The 17,069-nt window shown below is 36.2% G+C and overlaps 1 long non-coding RNA gene across 1 annotated transcript in view; it reads left to right on the top strand.

Annotated features, from left to right (window-relative positions):
* The first annotated feature begins 1,527 nt into the window (after positions 1-1,527).
* The window catches only part of LOC111090675, a 91,032-nt gene continuing 75,490 nt past the window's right edge, over positions 1,528-17,069 (top strand). The window contains exons 1-2 of the long non-coding RNA XR_005353080.1: positions 1,528-1,643; positions 5,015-5,194. This is a non-coding gene — a long non-coding RNA (uncharacterized LOC111090675). The remainder of the gene's footprint in view (positions 1,644-5,014; positions 5,195-17,069) is intronic.

Raw genomic sequence — 17,069 nt, 5'->3', positions numbered from 1 at the left:
ACTTATTTTTTATTACTTTTGCAAAATACTTTATAACGTACTTCAGAAATTTTTTATGATAGCTTTTTAACAAGATTTTAAGAGAAATAGACACATCAGACAGATAAAGTGATATTTTGAAATGTGTTTTAGCATCATGTAATTGGTTTCCATACTGATAATTTTCTTTCACTTATTTACACATAAGCAGTATGTGTTAATTTAGGAGAACTAGTGTCTATTTTTCATTTTTTCTGTAGTTCTCATTTTGTACCAAATCTATCTTATATTTTTAAGTGCTTTACCAGTTATTCTTTAAATTCACTCAAAGGGTAGTTAGTATAATCTTTTGCTGTGAGACACTATTGATTTAATAACTTTTATAGAGCAAAAGACTACCAGGTGGAAATAATTGATGACACTGAAATATTGAGCATATTATTAAAAGTGACAGATTTATTCAAGCAGATTGAATAATGCAAGCATGAATGAGATCTGCACACATTATTATGAGATAGTATAACTTTGAATAATTTAGACCTTAGTTATCATTAAAGTTGAAAGAAAAAGAAAATTATTTTAAAATCCTAGAATACTTTTTAAAGAGTATTTATTTATTTATTTATTTGACATAGAGATAGAGATAGCGAAGGATAATATGAGCAAGGAGAGAGGGAGAAAGAGAAGTAGATTTCCCGCTAAGCAGGGGGCCCAACGAAAGGTTTCATCCCAGGACCTTGGGATCATGACCTGAGCCGAAGGCAGATGCTTAACCAACTGAGCCACCCAGGTGCCCCAAACCCTAGAATACTCTCAATGAGGCTTTTTCTTATGATCATAATATAATATCAAATACATTAATTAAACACTTTCACTTTTTAAAATGTTCACTAAGATTACATAATTAATCGGGGCCCCTGGGTGACTCAGTGGTTGAGTGTCTGCCTTTGGCTCAGGTTGTGATTCCAGGGTCCTAAGAACGAATCCTGCATCAGGCTCCCCACAGGGAGTTTGCTTCTCCCCCTGCCTATGTCTCTGCCTCTCTCTGTGTCTCTCATGAATAAACAAAATCTTCTTTTTTTTTTTAAATCACATAATTAATCACAAGAGTCAGAATTGGAAAATAAGAAGTAGATAGACCAAATATTATCCACGGGCATCATGTAAAACAATACAAATATCTAATAATCTGCCAAAATGTGTTCTTTCCCTTCCTGAAATTTAGGTATATGTTTATTTTTAAGGTATACATTTCTAACTGTTAGAAATGACTACACATTTCTGTTTTAAAATGTTCTTGTCATTTTAAAATGGATTTAAAAGATGAAGACCATAAGAAGCTTTCATTTATAAGTACTAGAGTGTGCTGGTTTGATGGTTACCAGAAAGATTATGAATTTGATGCAAATAGACCTTCACAGAGTATTTGGCTTCAAACAGAAGGCTGTGGAAAAACTGGGCAGAATAGAACTTGGGAAGATGCAGCCGCAGTGATGTCACACATCAATCATTCATTCACGCCGGGGTGTATCTTATATAGGGTTCCAGATTCTGTTGGGCACAGGGGCCTCATTCATGAAGAAAGCAGCCAGAGGCCTTGCCTTTGTGGCACCTAGAGCACCAACCTGGTGGGGAAAACAGAGATGAAACAATAATAATCACAGGTAATGGATTTTATAGATCCTTATCCCCACCGTACCTGACCATGAGTAGATACCTCAGGAGACTTCCATAGACTGAATATTTGTGTCTCCTAAAATATGTATATTGGAATCTAATCCCCAGTGTGATGATATTTGGAGATGGGGCCTTTGTGAGGTCATTAGTCAGGAGGGCAGAGCCCTCATGAACAGGTTATTGCCCTTATAAAGTAGGTCCCAGGGAGCTTCCCTTTCACCATGTGAAAGAACAGTAAGATGGGGGCATCTGTGAACCAGGAAGCCGGCTCTCACCATACTCCAAATCTGCCAGCACCTTGATCTTGGACCTTCCAACTTCCAGAACTATGAGAAATAAATTTCTCTTTCTTACAAGCCATCTTGTCTATGGTATTTTTGTTATAACAGTCATAGCAGACCAAGATGGAGACCTAATCTAGCATAGGGGAGAGTCAAGAAAGGCCTTCCCTTCACCTGAGATTGAAGAGTGTATTAGAGCTAAGTAGATGGAAAAGAGAGAGGAAATATTCTCTAGACAGGCAGAGTATGTTCAAAGGTCAGAGGAAAGAAAGAAAGAGCATGTGGTAAGAGGAACTAAAAGAATGGTGAGGAGTAAGGCTGGGCACTCATTCTCTACTTACTGGCAGTTCTAATAAAACTGCATGTGGAGTACATTCAAATGCCACTGGTTATCTTTAACAGAAGGGTTTAAACAGGAAAATGGTGAGGTCACATTTGCTCTTTTGATACATTGCACTGACTGCTTTAGTATAGTAGATTCAATTTTTTATTGTTGTAAAAATGAGAATAAAAAGAAGCCAAAAGAACATACCAAAAAAATAATTTCTCTTCCAACAAGAAAAGATACCAAGAATGTATGTCTCTAGGATGATTAGAAGTTGGACTTAGCAGGGGCACCTGGGTGGCTCAGTTGGTTAAGCGTCCAATTCTTGATTTCAGCTCAGGTCATGATCTCAGGGTCCTGAGATCAAGCCCTGTGTGGGGCTCCTGGCTCAGTGGGGAGTCCACTTGAGGATTCTCTCTCCCTCCATCTGCCCCTCCCCTGCTCATGCTCTCTCTAAAATAAATAGGTAAATCTTTAAAAAAAGTTTGATTTAGCTTTTTATTTTTCACTTGAAGTGTTAGAATAGAGTTCAGAAAAACAACTGTAAATTGTATGAAATCAGTAATCATATCCTAAACTTAAAGCTTAATTTTGACATTCAATGCACAATGAGAACAAAGAAAGCTATAGTTGGATAAATCAGTGATTATTAACAGTTGATTATTTCTTTACTCCTTTAACAAATATTTATGTCTCCCCCTTATCTAACATTGTTCTAGGCATGGGATACACAGTGAACAAAATGTGGTATCTGCCCTCATGGAATCTATAGACTATACATTCTAAATCCAGAGGTTAATTTAAAAATCTTAAACTCAGCTGTATAGCTTTGTTTATTGCCATGGCCTACTCAGCCTGCCTTTCTTCACAGTCCTAAAAGCTTTCACCACAGAGTTCATTTAACTTCCAATCCATGCCTGCATTCCCCTCTTCCTACCAGGTCAATCTTGCCATAGGTTACAGGAGTGACCCTTATGCTGGGCATTGAAGACCTCAGAGTCAGTAACTCTGGCTCAAGTATGCCTTGCTGTGGCTCTAGTTCTGTCCTTGGTACCATGAATCCTGTTGAAGGGATTCCCTGGTTTGTACTTGAAGGATTGGACCCTGAACCTCACACATTCTGCACAACCTTCTCAATGCCTTGGCCCTCTGTCAGTGGTCTGTCCTCCACCACTCAGATAGACACTGTGGGTGATAACAATGATGATAATGGTATCAGCAATGGTGGTGGCTGCAATAGCAATGATTTTTAAAAAGATTTATTTATTTACTTTAGGGGAGAGGGGAAGAGGAAGATGGGGAGAGAGTTTTAAGCAGACTCCACACTAAGCACAGAGCCTGATGTGGGTGGGGCTTGTTGAGGGGTTCAATCTCACCAGTCTGAGTTCATGACCTGAGCTGAAACCAAGAATTGGAGGCTTAACCGACAATGCCACCCAGGTGCCCTTGCAAGAGCAATTATAACACAAGCATATATTTATAACTGCTATTTCCTTCATTCATATCACTTGTCTCATGTCACTTTCAGTTTAACATTTTGTCCTTGTACACATATCTTAATATTAGTTCTGACTTCCAGGTTTATGGATACATTGTTCATCCTGAAGTAATTGTACTATAGGATCTAGTTCCTGACTGATATTAAACGATAACTTCAATTATTTTTTTCTTCTAATGGAAAGTTTGTTTTGTCTTAGCTTCAAGAACTTACAAAATATAAACATTTAAAAACTTTTTTAGTAGAAGTTGAAATAGTTATTTTTGTAATTTCACAGTCGCTGAGGTTTTAAAATGTTAGCACATTTTAGTTAGAAAATTAAATTAAGACTAAATAACTAACACCAATTCAGTATCAATTAATCTACTTTAGATATTTAGAAATTCATTAGTTGGGATGCCCGAGTAGCTCAACAGTTGAGCGTCTGCCTTTGGCTCAGAGCTTGATCCCAGAGTCCTGGGATCGAGTCCCACATTGGGCTCTGTGCATGGAGCCTGCTTCTCCCTCTGCCTCTGTCTCTGCCTCTCTCTGTCTGTGTTTCTTATGAATAAATAAATAAAATATTAAAAAAATAAAAACTTTAGAAATTCATTAGTTGATTAATTCAGTCCATAAGTACTTACTGGGCAATTTCTGTGTGACAGACACTAACTGGCTGTGTTCAGATGGTAGTCCCTTTGGTGAGGACTAAACATCCAACATTTCACTTGTGATGGACATACAAACCATGCACCATTGAGTTGAAGATTTATACAAGGCTTGTGGAAGTGATTTATACCATGTACTAAATGTTTCTAAATAGAAAATACAGTGTATTATATCTGAAAATAATTTCAAAAAGTATTAAGCCCCCCAAATTGCTACGTTGGGCTTCCTGTATTTTTGCCATGTCCTTGTCCAAGGTACTGTTTCCTTTCTGTCCACACCATGATCTGTCACTCCTTTTCATCACTTAAAACATAATAATTTAAAATGTACTTGTAACAAACCAATCAATCAACAGTTGCATTCATTTACCATCCATTCTATGTATGGTGCTAATGAACTTGAGAGAGGTTTGGAATTCCCCTTCTACACATTCTAGGCCAAGAGCCATCCTGTGTTGTGTGTTTGGGGAGAGAAAAGGTTTAAGACATGGTGTTTTGATTTTCAGGAGCTTATAGACAAATTTGAGGGATATAAGTAATATGTATGGAATAACAAATAGTACACATGTATTTAAATGCTGAATTTTGAACTATCCTGAAATTCCAGGAAGAGGAAAACTCACAGGGACTTGATTTGGATGGAAGATGTTGGGTGACCAGGAGTGAGAAGGATGCAGATCAGGGAAGAAATATGATGTGGTCTGGAATTTGAAGGATGGGCACTGTTTTGGGAAGAGGACATTCTCTGGGCAAGAGACAGAAGAGTATGAGAGCAGAGGAGAAAGGAGTAAGAAATATATTTATAGGAATGACAACCTTAGAGTGTAGCACACTATTGGAGAAAATGTATTGTGAGTTTATTGAAAATTAAGTTGGATACTTTAAAGTCAAATTATGAAAGACTCAAAACCAAGCAAATGGTTTAGGTAGATGCAGAGAAAGTGAGGCAGGTTAATATAGATGGCTGTGTTCAAACAAGGTGGATCATGCAGTGGTAGTCCAAATAAACAGAACCAGGAAGACTGGGTTTGGGAGGCATTTATTCTCTTGTATCAATCTGCTCAGAAATCCTTTGTACCCACACCCTCTATGTCAACAAAGAAAAAAGAACAAAGAAACCAGTAAGACATCATTAAGTAATAATCAGGTGTTAAGATGCAGCAGTGACTGTCTTTTTTGAGTAATGGAAAGATTTCTCTCTCTGCCTTATACACTTTATATCCATAAATCTTCAGATTCTGGTCACTTAAAAAGTGTTACACAATAAAGACTCTGACAAAAAGATAAAAAGCAGGACGGATGTTTATTTCCAGAAAAAAAAAAGTGAGATAAATGAAGTATCATTCTCAGAAAACCCTTCATGCTTTTCTAGGCAACCTATTTAGTATCAGAAAGAATATGGCTAATGTCAGAGGTCTTATTACCACATGACATTCTTTTTACATGTGGAGTGAACAACTTTCTAACCATATTCATGAAATGAGACTTTAATCTCTTTTGGATTCTTTAAGAGGCTATGCTTCAGAGGTGATGTGGGGTCTGGCATGCCATGAACAACTCTATAATGTCAAATGCCATTGATTGGATTTGTGCAGTCCAGATGTCAGACACCACTCAGCAAATTGAACGTAATATTGTTGAAACTCATGACAAAGAAGGAAGGACAAAAGGGGATTAATTGTCAATTAGGATCTGAAGAAAACATTCGTTTATGGTTACTCACATTTTAAAGGTTATTTAGCTACATTTTAAAAGTCTGGAAACATTAAGTCATCCTTATTTCTTTTCAAAAAGGATGAAAATAGGAAATTACAACTATAAGGAATATAACTTTAATTTAATATTTCGACATGCATGTGTACTGTAGTAATAAAATTCCAACTTTTACTAGAAAAAAATGAAGAAAATAAATTGTCATTGGCCATCAGTGAGCCTCCTTTGTGTATTAAATGATGATTCATATGCATTCAACACTGGTCACAACATTATTCATATAATGACTGCTTTTCCAAGCTTCTAAATTCTAATGCAAGGTAGAAAACTTGAATAGGATTCAGGGGAGAACCAGAGATCTGCATTGTTAGAATATTAATACATAAATCCCAAAAGAGGAGACTAAAGAAACTAAAGTTATTTAATCTGGGAAAAAAATTTTTTTAAATATGTGATATCTTCTTTAAGAACAGAATAAGAAAAAAAAAAAAAACCAAAATGCTAGCTAAAAGATAAGGATTTTGACATAGGTATCAGAAAAACAACAACAAATACCTTCCTTACAAGTAATTCAACTAGACAGTTAAAATGTTATCCTTTTAGGATGGAATCATGTTCATCCATTCATTCACTCATTCGTTCATTCAAAAGTATTTACTGAGCAGCAACTAATGTACAAGATACACAAGATCCCTTGTTTCTTAGATCTTACATTATAGGAGGAGGAATAGACAGCAAATAAACCAATATGTCAAGAGTTTCAGGTATTAAGAAGTGTTATGAGGAGAACAAAATAAAGCAACGGGAAAGAAAGTGGCCACATTGGGAGTTTACACTTCAGATTGGTGAGTTAGGGATGTCTCTTTGGAGGTGGCAACATTGGCACTAGAACTTGATGAGAGGGAAACAGACATGCAGAATCTCGGAGAAAAGCATCGTCGTAGGTGGGGCGAATGGCAAATGCAAAGGCCCCAAAGTGGACTTGAACCCAGGAGACTCATGGGAGGCAGAAGGCCTGTGAGTGCAGAGAACAGGTGAGGAGGAGGAGGGGAAGAAACAGTCAGAAGGTCGAGGCCCATTCTGCAGGTTCTGGGCTACTCCAAGCCCAGCAGGAAGCTATGGAGTGACTTTGAATGGGATAGAGAAGTAGGATAGATAGGTTTTTCAGTTTTCTTCACCACCATGATTTGACAATAGCAACCCAAATGCTGGTGGTTTTTTGTTTTGTTTTGTTTTAATTGTTCTCTTCCATAGAAAAGAGATTATTCTAAATTTAGATGCAGAATCATTTAGTTTTCCAACTAACTTCAATATCTTAAAAACAAGGTCTTAGTCTATTAAAGAAATGTGTCTGAAAAGACTACAGGGATCTGGTTATCTTGGGAGCCTATTGAAATCTCATCCTTTCTAAATACCATGCCAAGACAGCATTCTCACTCTATTCCCATTGCTTTAAAATAAGAAAGAATATAAAATAAAAAAGGGTATGAAAATTGCCTTTATGAATAAATACTAACCATTAAATTAAGTAAAACTACTCTGTTTTATTTTGTTTCCTAGCTTCATGGTATTGAATCCATACCTCCTGTGTAGGAAAGTATGGATACAAAATAATAATTTACTGTTTATTAAAGTAGAAAAAGAAGGGAGTTAGCAAATATTACTACTTCTATCACTTGTATACTACCTAGAACTTCACATTAAATAGCCTGAAAGAGTGACTCTCCTGAGGTCTCAGACAGACTATGGACTAGAACTTGGAATCCTGAATTTTGGGTTACCTTCTATAACTTTCTAGAGTAAGTTAAACCTAGCACCTGAATAAAGACTTTCTATATAAGACAGCTTTTAAAATTTCATGAAAACTTTGGCTTTTAGTTCCATAAGAGTCTTATTACCAAAATGATAGTTTGTGTTTTTTAATCATAGGAAATCGGGTACCTAGATGGCTCAGTATGTTAAGCGACCAACTCTTGATTTTGGCTCAGATCATGATCTGAGGGTGATGCAGCCCTGCCTTGGGCTCCATACTCAACCATGAATCTGTCTGAGATTCTCTCTCTCTCCTTCTGCCCCTCCTGCTAAACACATATTCTCTCTCTCTCTATCAAATAAATAATTTTTTTAAAAAAACATAGGAAATAGATTTGTGCCTCTCCCCCTGACTTCGCTTTCATTTATCTAAATGACACTTATTTCAAAGCCTCCTTTTGGGTGCTTGATGAGATTCAGTTAAAGGACAAACAATGTGATCACATTCACTACCGTTCTTCTAAGTTATCAAACTCTGAGGAAGTAAGTACAGGAAAGTTGGGGCCAATTAACAGATTCCTGGTGTGGTAAATTATTTCTTTCTCACTATTCTTTAAACTTTTGTCATACTCACCATTTCCATTCCAGTGCTTATAATAGTCATTTATACATAGTAGATTTTCAGCACATTTTGTTGAGCAAATGAATATATGCTGACAGGTAGTATTCTTTATGAAATTCTTTGTTATAAAAATACTATAGGCTCTTATCTTCTCCTAGAGGCATGGCAAGAAAATATTTATTCTATTTTAATGTAAAAAGGTACTGACATTCTTTGTGATATCTGACTTAAAATGACTGTTTATAGAACTTACTACCAAAAAGGACTTGAGGAAGCTTAACAGTAATTCAATGAAGGAAATCAGTCAATCAGTCAAAATGTACTGGTGTATCTTCTGTGTGCCTGGCACAGCAGGATGTGATGGGGATGCCAGAATGGATGTGGTGTGTTCTCTACACCCAAGAAGCTCATTGCCTAATGGAGGCTAGCAATTAACTATAACTCATGGGAGTCAGTACAGCAGAGGTAATCTGAGCAAAGTGCTCTAATGCAATAAAAAAAGACAAATGCAGTAAAACCACAAAATCATTACCATTCTGATAAAAGAATAAGAGTCCTGCACTGGGTGGTTACAGATTAAAACACACACACACACACACACACACACACACACACACACACATCCCTGGGCTAATAAAACACTGGTATAAATGATTAAGGGGAATCATAAGACTTTCTTAGAATTATTTTATGGCACTAAATTTATCATGCTTGTCTTTATATGAGTGCAATGCATAACAAAGCTGGCAGTGCTTCTATAGTTATACAATTTAATGTATAGGCTTTTAAAAATAGTATATTTTTCTAAAATCAATATGACAATAATTGATGATAAAATCATGTAGTATACCTCCATGAATACATTCCTACAGGAAATAAAAAAGTATAGTCAGGCTGAGAGTTTTTTGGTTATCTGATTTTGTATGAGAGTTTAATCTAGAAGTTATAGATAAGTAAAGAGCACATTCCACATCCCAGTTGGACAGACTAATTGTATCCACTTTCATCACCTGCCAGGGACTCCCACCTCCAAGTATGACACATAGCATGTATCCTGTCTTCCTATAAATGCCCAGCAGTCATTTTGCCAGCAGCATCAGCAATTTCTTCCTACAGAGGCTGACTCCTCAAGCTCTCCACTAATCTAAAAGAAAAGGCTTTAAAGCAGAAATTAGGTTTCTTGCAAGTAAGATTTTGACGGCACTAGACTGATAATGAGTGTCAGGGTTTAAGAGGTCTGAGGACTAACCCAAAGAAGATTTGCCTACACAACTAAATTCGGTAGTGTGCTTTGGACAAGGTTGCATGAGAGGGGAAAGTGCCTCTCAGCGGGAAGCTGTCCAGAGCTCACAGAAGGGGCCACCATCTAGGGGAGAGGGAGAAAAGGGGACTTTTGGAGGGTGAGGGAATCAGAGAAAGGACTTGGTGCTTTTAGGTGATAGCCCTAAGCACTATGGGATGTCCCAGGGTCAAGAGGGTTGTAGTGATGTGGGGTCTTATATCACAAGGCTAGATCTTCATGGCCAGCAGATGCCTGGTGAAGTTTTGCAGTGTTATAAAATAGAAAGGTTCTAAATGGCTCAAAATCTGCTTTTCCCCCTGCCATTTGAAAAACAATGAATGTGTAAGTTTGTGTTTTGGTGCTTTATGAACTTTTGAACTAACAGGTCGCAGCCTGTAGTGAAGATACAAACAATCGGAAGGCTAGTACACAGAGGCCATCTTTGACTCATTTATATAACAATGATTAAAAAAAAAAAAATTAGGGTGGGAAGGGCAGAGGGAGAGGGAGAGAGAAAATCTTAAGCAGGCTCCACACCCAGCGAGGAGCCCAAGGCTAGGGCTCAATCTCACAACCCTGAGATCATGACTTAAGCTGTTATCTAGAATCAGACCTTAACCAACTGAGCCACCCAGGCACACCTCTTTTTTATTTTATTTTATTTTTTATAAGAACCAACCTCAGAAATCGTTCCATTACTTAGAAGTAGCAATAAACAGGAGTTTATGAAAGTTGTGGAAAATAGTTATTATCTAAGGTTAAGAATTTGAAATGGCATAAGAGGAAGATATATTCTGCAGAGCTTTTTATTTATTTTTTATTTTTTTATTTTTATTTTTTATCTACGATAGTCACACACACAGAGAGAGAGAGGCAGAGACACAGGCAGAGGGAGAAGCAGGCTCCATGCACCTGAAGCCCAACGTGGGATTCGATCCCGGGTCTCCAGGATCGCGCCCTGGGCCAAAGGCAGGTGCCAGACCGCTGCGCCACACTGGGATCCCTGCAGAGCTTTTTAATAACTAATACAGATCACATGATACGCAAGTTGGATGAAATACAGTGTGATGCATCTTATAAGTCACTTATACTCAGTTAATTAAATTATTTGTGGAGTCAAGAGGCCAGATCTGTTTGTGACTATGGAAATACACAACAAAGTTGCTTGTCTTCTGATTTAACCTCCTCTCAAGATTCTTTACACTCCCCCCCATACTAATAGAGCCAATGAATAAACAATTATGACTTGTGACTTCATCCTGTCTGGGCTAGATAAATGGCAGTAAAAGCTAAACTTTCCTTTGCTCTTTTAAAAGAATTTACATGTATGTTTCCATGTTTATATTCAAACAATATTTGGTTTTAAAAACTATTTAATAAGTAATTGATCAACATAGTTCATACAAATTTTACAGAGCTTCAAAAAATAATTTTCTATAAAATGTTTGGGGTAAACATTTAGTAAGTGTTGAAAGGTTTTATTATGATAAGTGTTTATCAACTATACTTTCATATGTAAGCAAGTCTAAATAATTTATTTTCAATGGTCTTAATTTGTATGTTCTTATTACTTTAAAAGATTTTATTTACTTATTTGAGAGAGAGAGAGGGAGTAAGAGAGAGAGAGAAAGAAGGAGAGAGCACAAGTTAGGGAAGAAGCAGAGGCAGAGAGAGAGAAGCAGACTCCCCACTGAGCAGAGAGCCCAAGGCAGGGCTCCATCCCAAGACCCTGGGATCACAACCCAAGCCAAAGGCAGATGCTTAACTGTCTGAGCCACTCAGGTGCCCCATTAATTTGTATATTCTTAATAGCTTATTTTTAGTTCTTGACTTAATATAAAACACACTACTATACTTTAAAAATTCCATTTTTGAGTTCTAACCTGATTTTTTTTAATGCTATGATAAACTATTTATCTTTTCAAATATTGAGAATTATAATGAATCTGGTAATATCATAATATCATTTTTATTTAGAGAATGCAAATTATTCCTTTTGATATTTGAAAACATTCAAATTCAAAATCTAATAATTTAACAAGGAAGGTATGTCATTTTTTAATTGTTGTTGAAAAGCCAATGAAGGCAGGTATAATCTAGTTGGAAGAAAAGATGTCTATATTAGAAATAATCTAAAACAAACATACCGAGATACATGTCCAATATTGTGTATACAAAAGCTTGAGGTATTCAAAACAAATGAAAAAATCTAAGACATCTTCTGTTCTAAAACAAAAACCTGGGATGCCTGGGTGGCTTAGTGTTTGAGTGTTTGCCTTTGGCTCAGGGCGTGATCCCGGGGTCCTGGGATTGAGTCCCACCTGGGGCTCCCCATGGGGAGCCCTATTTCTCCCTCTGCCTATGTCTCTGCCTCTCTCTCTGTCTCTCATGAATCAATAAGAAAAATTTTTTTAAGAAAAATTTTTTAAAAACCAAACAAACCAAAATCAAAACAAAACAAAAACCTGATATAGCTGTATTAAAATCAGCCAAAATAAAATTTAAGACAAAGAATCATTTGAGATGAGAGTTATGTCATAATCTATCATAATACTAGAAGATTCAATATGTGAGGAAGACAATTATTTTAAAATCAAATTCATCTACTAACATATTTTCTAGCAAACATTGACAAAATTATAAGGAAAACTGGCAAAATCCACATTTATAATAGGAAGTTTAATGTATTTTTCATCAGTGATTGAAAAAGTCTTAAAAAAAAGATAAAGATAAAACACAATTAACAAAGTTGACACCATGGACACTGCACCTAAAAACTACAGAATATATATATATAATTTTTAAGTACACATGGCATATTTATAGAACTATTGGTCCATAAAGCAAATTTCAACAAATTTTAAAAGTCTGAAATTGCATAATTATGTTCTAACTCACCAGAGTGCAACTAATTTAGACATCAATAATAAAATAATTACAAAAGCCCATTTGTTTCAAAATTTGAAAATACATTTGTACATAGTCCATTAGATGTGATTTTGATCTAAAAGGTAACAAAGACCACCTATCAGCTAATGCAATATTCAAGGGGAAGTATTTAGCCTTCACTGTTTCTGCTAGAAAAGAAGGAAAGTTGGGACGCCTGGGTGGCTCAGCGGTTGAGCATCTGCCTTCAGCTCAGGCCACGATCCCGGATCTGGGAATCGAGTCCCACGTCGCGCTCCCTGCGAGGAGCCTGCGTCTCCTTCTGTCTATGTCTCTGCCTCTCTCTCTCTCTCATAAATGAATAAATAAAATCTTTAGGGGGGGGGGGAGAAGGAAAGCTGAAACATAATGAGTTAACCGTGTCAAAAAATTAGCAAAATATTTCTGTCTCCTCAGCAAGAACAGTGAGTGTGTGAGTTCTGTTCTCAATAATTGGCTCTTAGACACAAATCTTCAGAGGTCACAGTCCTGTTCTCAAGGTTCTGCATCCCTCAGGGATCAGTGTCCTGTGTTGCCTATTGACCAATGTTCAAAAGCACTTGTGTTATATACTTTGTCCAGTCGTCTATTTGTTTAGTGTTTAAGGGTAAATACAAACTTTATGACTGCATAATTATTGGAAACGGAAGTATTCCACAGTCTGAATATTTAAACTTTCAAATAGCAGTTAGCTCTTGAGTTCGTAGTCTAACAGAGTTTTATAAAACCCTTATTCTGAAATTCTGAATATTTATTGATTTTGAATAGCTTTCAAAATCAATAGGGTAAGGGTAGGTGGTTCTATGATGGTTGGTATTTCCATGTTAAAAAAATATAGATGTCTGTTTTCTCTGTACCAGCTATTCTGGGAATTCTATACACATACTTAGAATTGGTTATTCACATAACATCTGCCTACTACAAAAACTGATTCTTGTTGAAAGGAGTAATGCTGGAAGGTAGGGAGGAATATTGAATCTCCTTTTATTATAAATTGATGATTCTTTATTGTATGAGAAGCCGTTGTATGCTTTTAAATCTTATGATATATTATTACTTTAGCATAGAACATAATCATTGTATGTGGATGTGAAAACTTCCTTTTTCACAGAAGTTTTCAGATATCTAAAGTTTTTCATTGGTTGAAAAATTTGCTGCCTTTTTTTTTTTTTTTTTTTTTGATCTTAGAGAAACAGCTTTGAAGATTTGGGAATGCCTTTTATCTTTCAAATAAATTCCAGGTTGAGCCCATTTACTACCTATTGTGGGCTGCAGATAGCCATAGAAATACCCTATACATTCTGTGTTCTTCATGAATAATAACTTTTTTTAGAAAGAGAGAATTGGTGGAGGAGGGCAGCGGGAGATGGAGAAAGATAATCCCAAGCAGGCTCCATGCCCAATGCGGGGCTCCATGTCATGACCTTGAGATCATTACCTGAGCCAAAATCAATAGTCAGCTTAACTGACTGAACCACCCAGGCTCCCAGGAACAATAACTGTTATTTGATATGCACATAACTCTAGAGAAATGTTGCATAATTCATCTATATTATTGTCAGGGGAAAAGCAAGCCAAGAATGAAAATTTTTGCAGATACCTCTCAATAACTTCAGATCAGTCAACTATCATCTGTGGTGCGGGTTCTGAGGCAAAGTAACATCTCCCCTTTGAATGAAGAAATTATGGTGAAGGAAAAAGAATTTTCCATAAGATATGTGAAGGAGCAATGTGTTTTTAGAAGAAAGGAGAGGCATAAGGCAGGAAATAATAGATGCTGACTAGGAAAAGAAAAGGAAGACACAAAACAAAATAAATAAAAACTAGCACAAATGAACAACCCTCCCCCCAAGATATCATGAATTCAGAGATAGCAAAATAGAATTTGTAAATAGAGGTATGAGTCAAATTTTCAAAAATTTAAGCAATAGAGACAAATTTAAACAATATGATTAAATCATAAACACATGCAAATAAATATGATTCTCTTATATATCTAGATATAACATATACATAGATATATCTATAATCTATAGTACTTTATATCTATATACTTATAACTATATATAATTTATAGAATGAAATATTTTAAATTTTATTAGAGAACTCTCTGCTTAATTATAAAACCTATTTGAAAAAAAAAACACTATAAAACTCTTCTGAGGGTCATTAAAGGACCCTTAAATATCTGGAGAAACACACATCATGTTTTAAAACATCAATTTAATCCAGTTAATATATAGATAGAATGTAATTACTCAAATCCAAGTAGAATTTTCCTTTGGTTTGTGACATTTTTTTTTTTTATTCTGATAGAGAAAACGCACACTTGCAAGTAGAGAGGGGAGGGACAGAGGGAGAGGGAAAGAGAGAGAATCCCAAGCAGGCTCCATGCCTAGCGTGGACCCCAATGCAGGGCTTGATATCACCACCTGTAGACCACCACCCAAGACAAAATCAAGAGATGGACACTTAACCAACTGAGCCATCCAGATGTCCCATGGTTTGTAACATTTAATGTATTTGATAAAAGAAGTGACAAAAATCACTGCTGTAACAGGGTACATTACAAATTATCTAGGATTATCTATTCAGCACCACTGATATATCCATTTATATGTCTAGAATTTAATTATTATAATTTTAAAGCATTCTTTTAGAGCTCTTGTTTTTCAATTCCAACATTTCAAAGCTATTCTGCTACTTGTTCCAGACGAATTTTTAGAATCATTGTGTCAAGTTCCATATTAATCATTGAAATATTAAAATTTCAGTAATTATATGTTAAACAGATGAAAGAAAATCACATTTTCTAGATCTTCCAATCCATGATCATAGGAGATCTCCTTCTATTCAGTGAGATGACTAAAGACAACCTCTTGATACAATTTTGTAATTTTTTTTCCACTTTTTAGCAGTCCTTTATAGCTTGTTAGATTATATCCATGATTTGATATATTCTCATTGTTAAAATAAGTGGGACATTGTATAGGACATATTGGTGAGATCTAGAAGAGCTATAAATTTTGTAATAGTAATAATAGCTGTTATGTTTTGAATAATTTTCATGAGGTAAATATAAGACATGAGGTAGAGTATCAGAGCTTTAGAAGTATTAACCCTATGAAATAAAAACTTACAGTTCTCCCTTTACATATGAAGGAACTAAAGGGAGAAGAGAGAATAAACTTTCTTGGAGTTTCTATCTCTATACATCACTACTTATCTTTTTTTACATGTTTTTATTTTTTTCCCTTTGGGTCCTTAACATATTAATCATAGTTGCTTTATTTTTTATTTAATTATTTTTTAAGTAGGCTCCACACCTAGCATGGAGCCCAGCACTGGGTCTGAACTCACGACCATGAAAACAGGACCTGAGCTGAGATCAAAAGTCAGATGCTTAACTGACTAAGCCACCCAAGTGCCCCTATTCATAATTACTTTAAATTCCTTGTCTGATAGATCTAAAATCTCTGCCATATTTGAATCTGGTTCTGACTCTTGGTCTGTTTCTCCAGACTGTGTTCTTTGCCTTTTTATCATGCTTTGTAATTTTTTGTTGAAAGCTGGACATGATGTAGTAGGCCAAAGGAACTGAGATAAGTAGGCCTTTAATGAGAGGCTTTTTTTTTTTTTTTTAGATCTTTTAAAATTTATTTTGAGAAAGAGAGACAGCAGAGCATAGGGGAGGGGTAGAAGGAGAAGCAGACTCCTGCAGACCAGGGAGCCCAATGTAGGACTCAATCCCAGGACCTCAATATCATGAGTTTTTATATTTATCAGTGTTTTTTTTTAAGATTTATTTATTTATTTATTTATTTATTTATTTATTTATTTATGACAGACAGAGAGAGGCAGAGACACAGGAGGAGGGAGAAGCAGGCTCCATGTCGGGAGCCTGACACGGGACTTGATTCCGGGACTCCAGGATCGCGCCCTGGCCCAAAGGCAGGCGCTAAACTGCTGAGCCACCCAGGGATCCCCCTCAGCGTGAGTTTTTATGTTTATCTGGCTAGAACTTAGGTTGCATTTACTGTTTGTTGTGGCTATTGGTGTCAGAAGCTAAAATTTCCTCTGGTGTTCTTGTTTTTGCCTCCTTTGTTGTCTTGGGTTTCCCTAGAGACTTTTTCTTACATAGGCTCTGAGCTTTGAAGTTCTTTCAGTTGTCATCCCATTATTATGCAGGTGCCATATTGATTTGGTGATAAAATGGGGTGGGCATTAGGGAAGCATTCTATAGGTCTATGATTAGGTCTCAGTTTTTTAGTGAACTTGTGACTCTGGGCTATGCCTTTTACAAATGCTTCTCAGCTTTCCACCTCTTCCTACATTTCAACTGAGACAGGATGGATGGAAGGGACTAGA

This window comes from Canis lupus, chromosome 1 (genome assembly GCF_011100685.1).
Source record: "Canis lupus familiaris isolate Mischka breed German Shepherd chromosome 1, alternate assembly UU_Cfam_GSD_1.0, whole genome shotgun sequence".
NCBI classification, from domain to species: Eukaryota; Metazoa; Chordata; class Mammalia; order Carnivora; family Canidae; genus Canis; species Canis lupus.
This window is presented reverse-complemented; position numbering and strand designations above follow the sequence as displayed.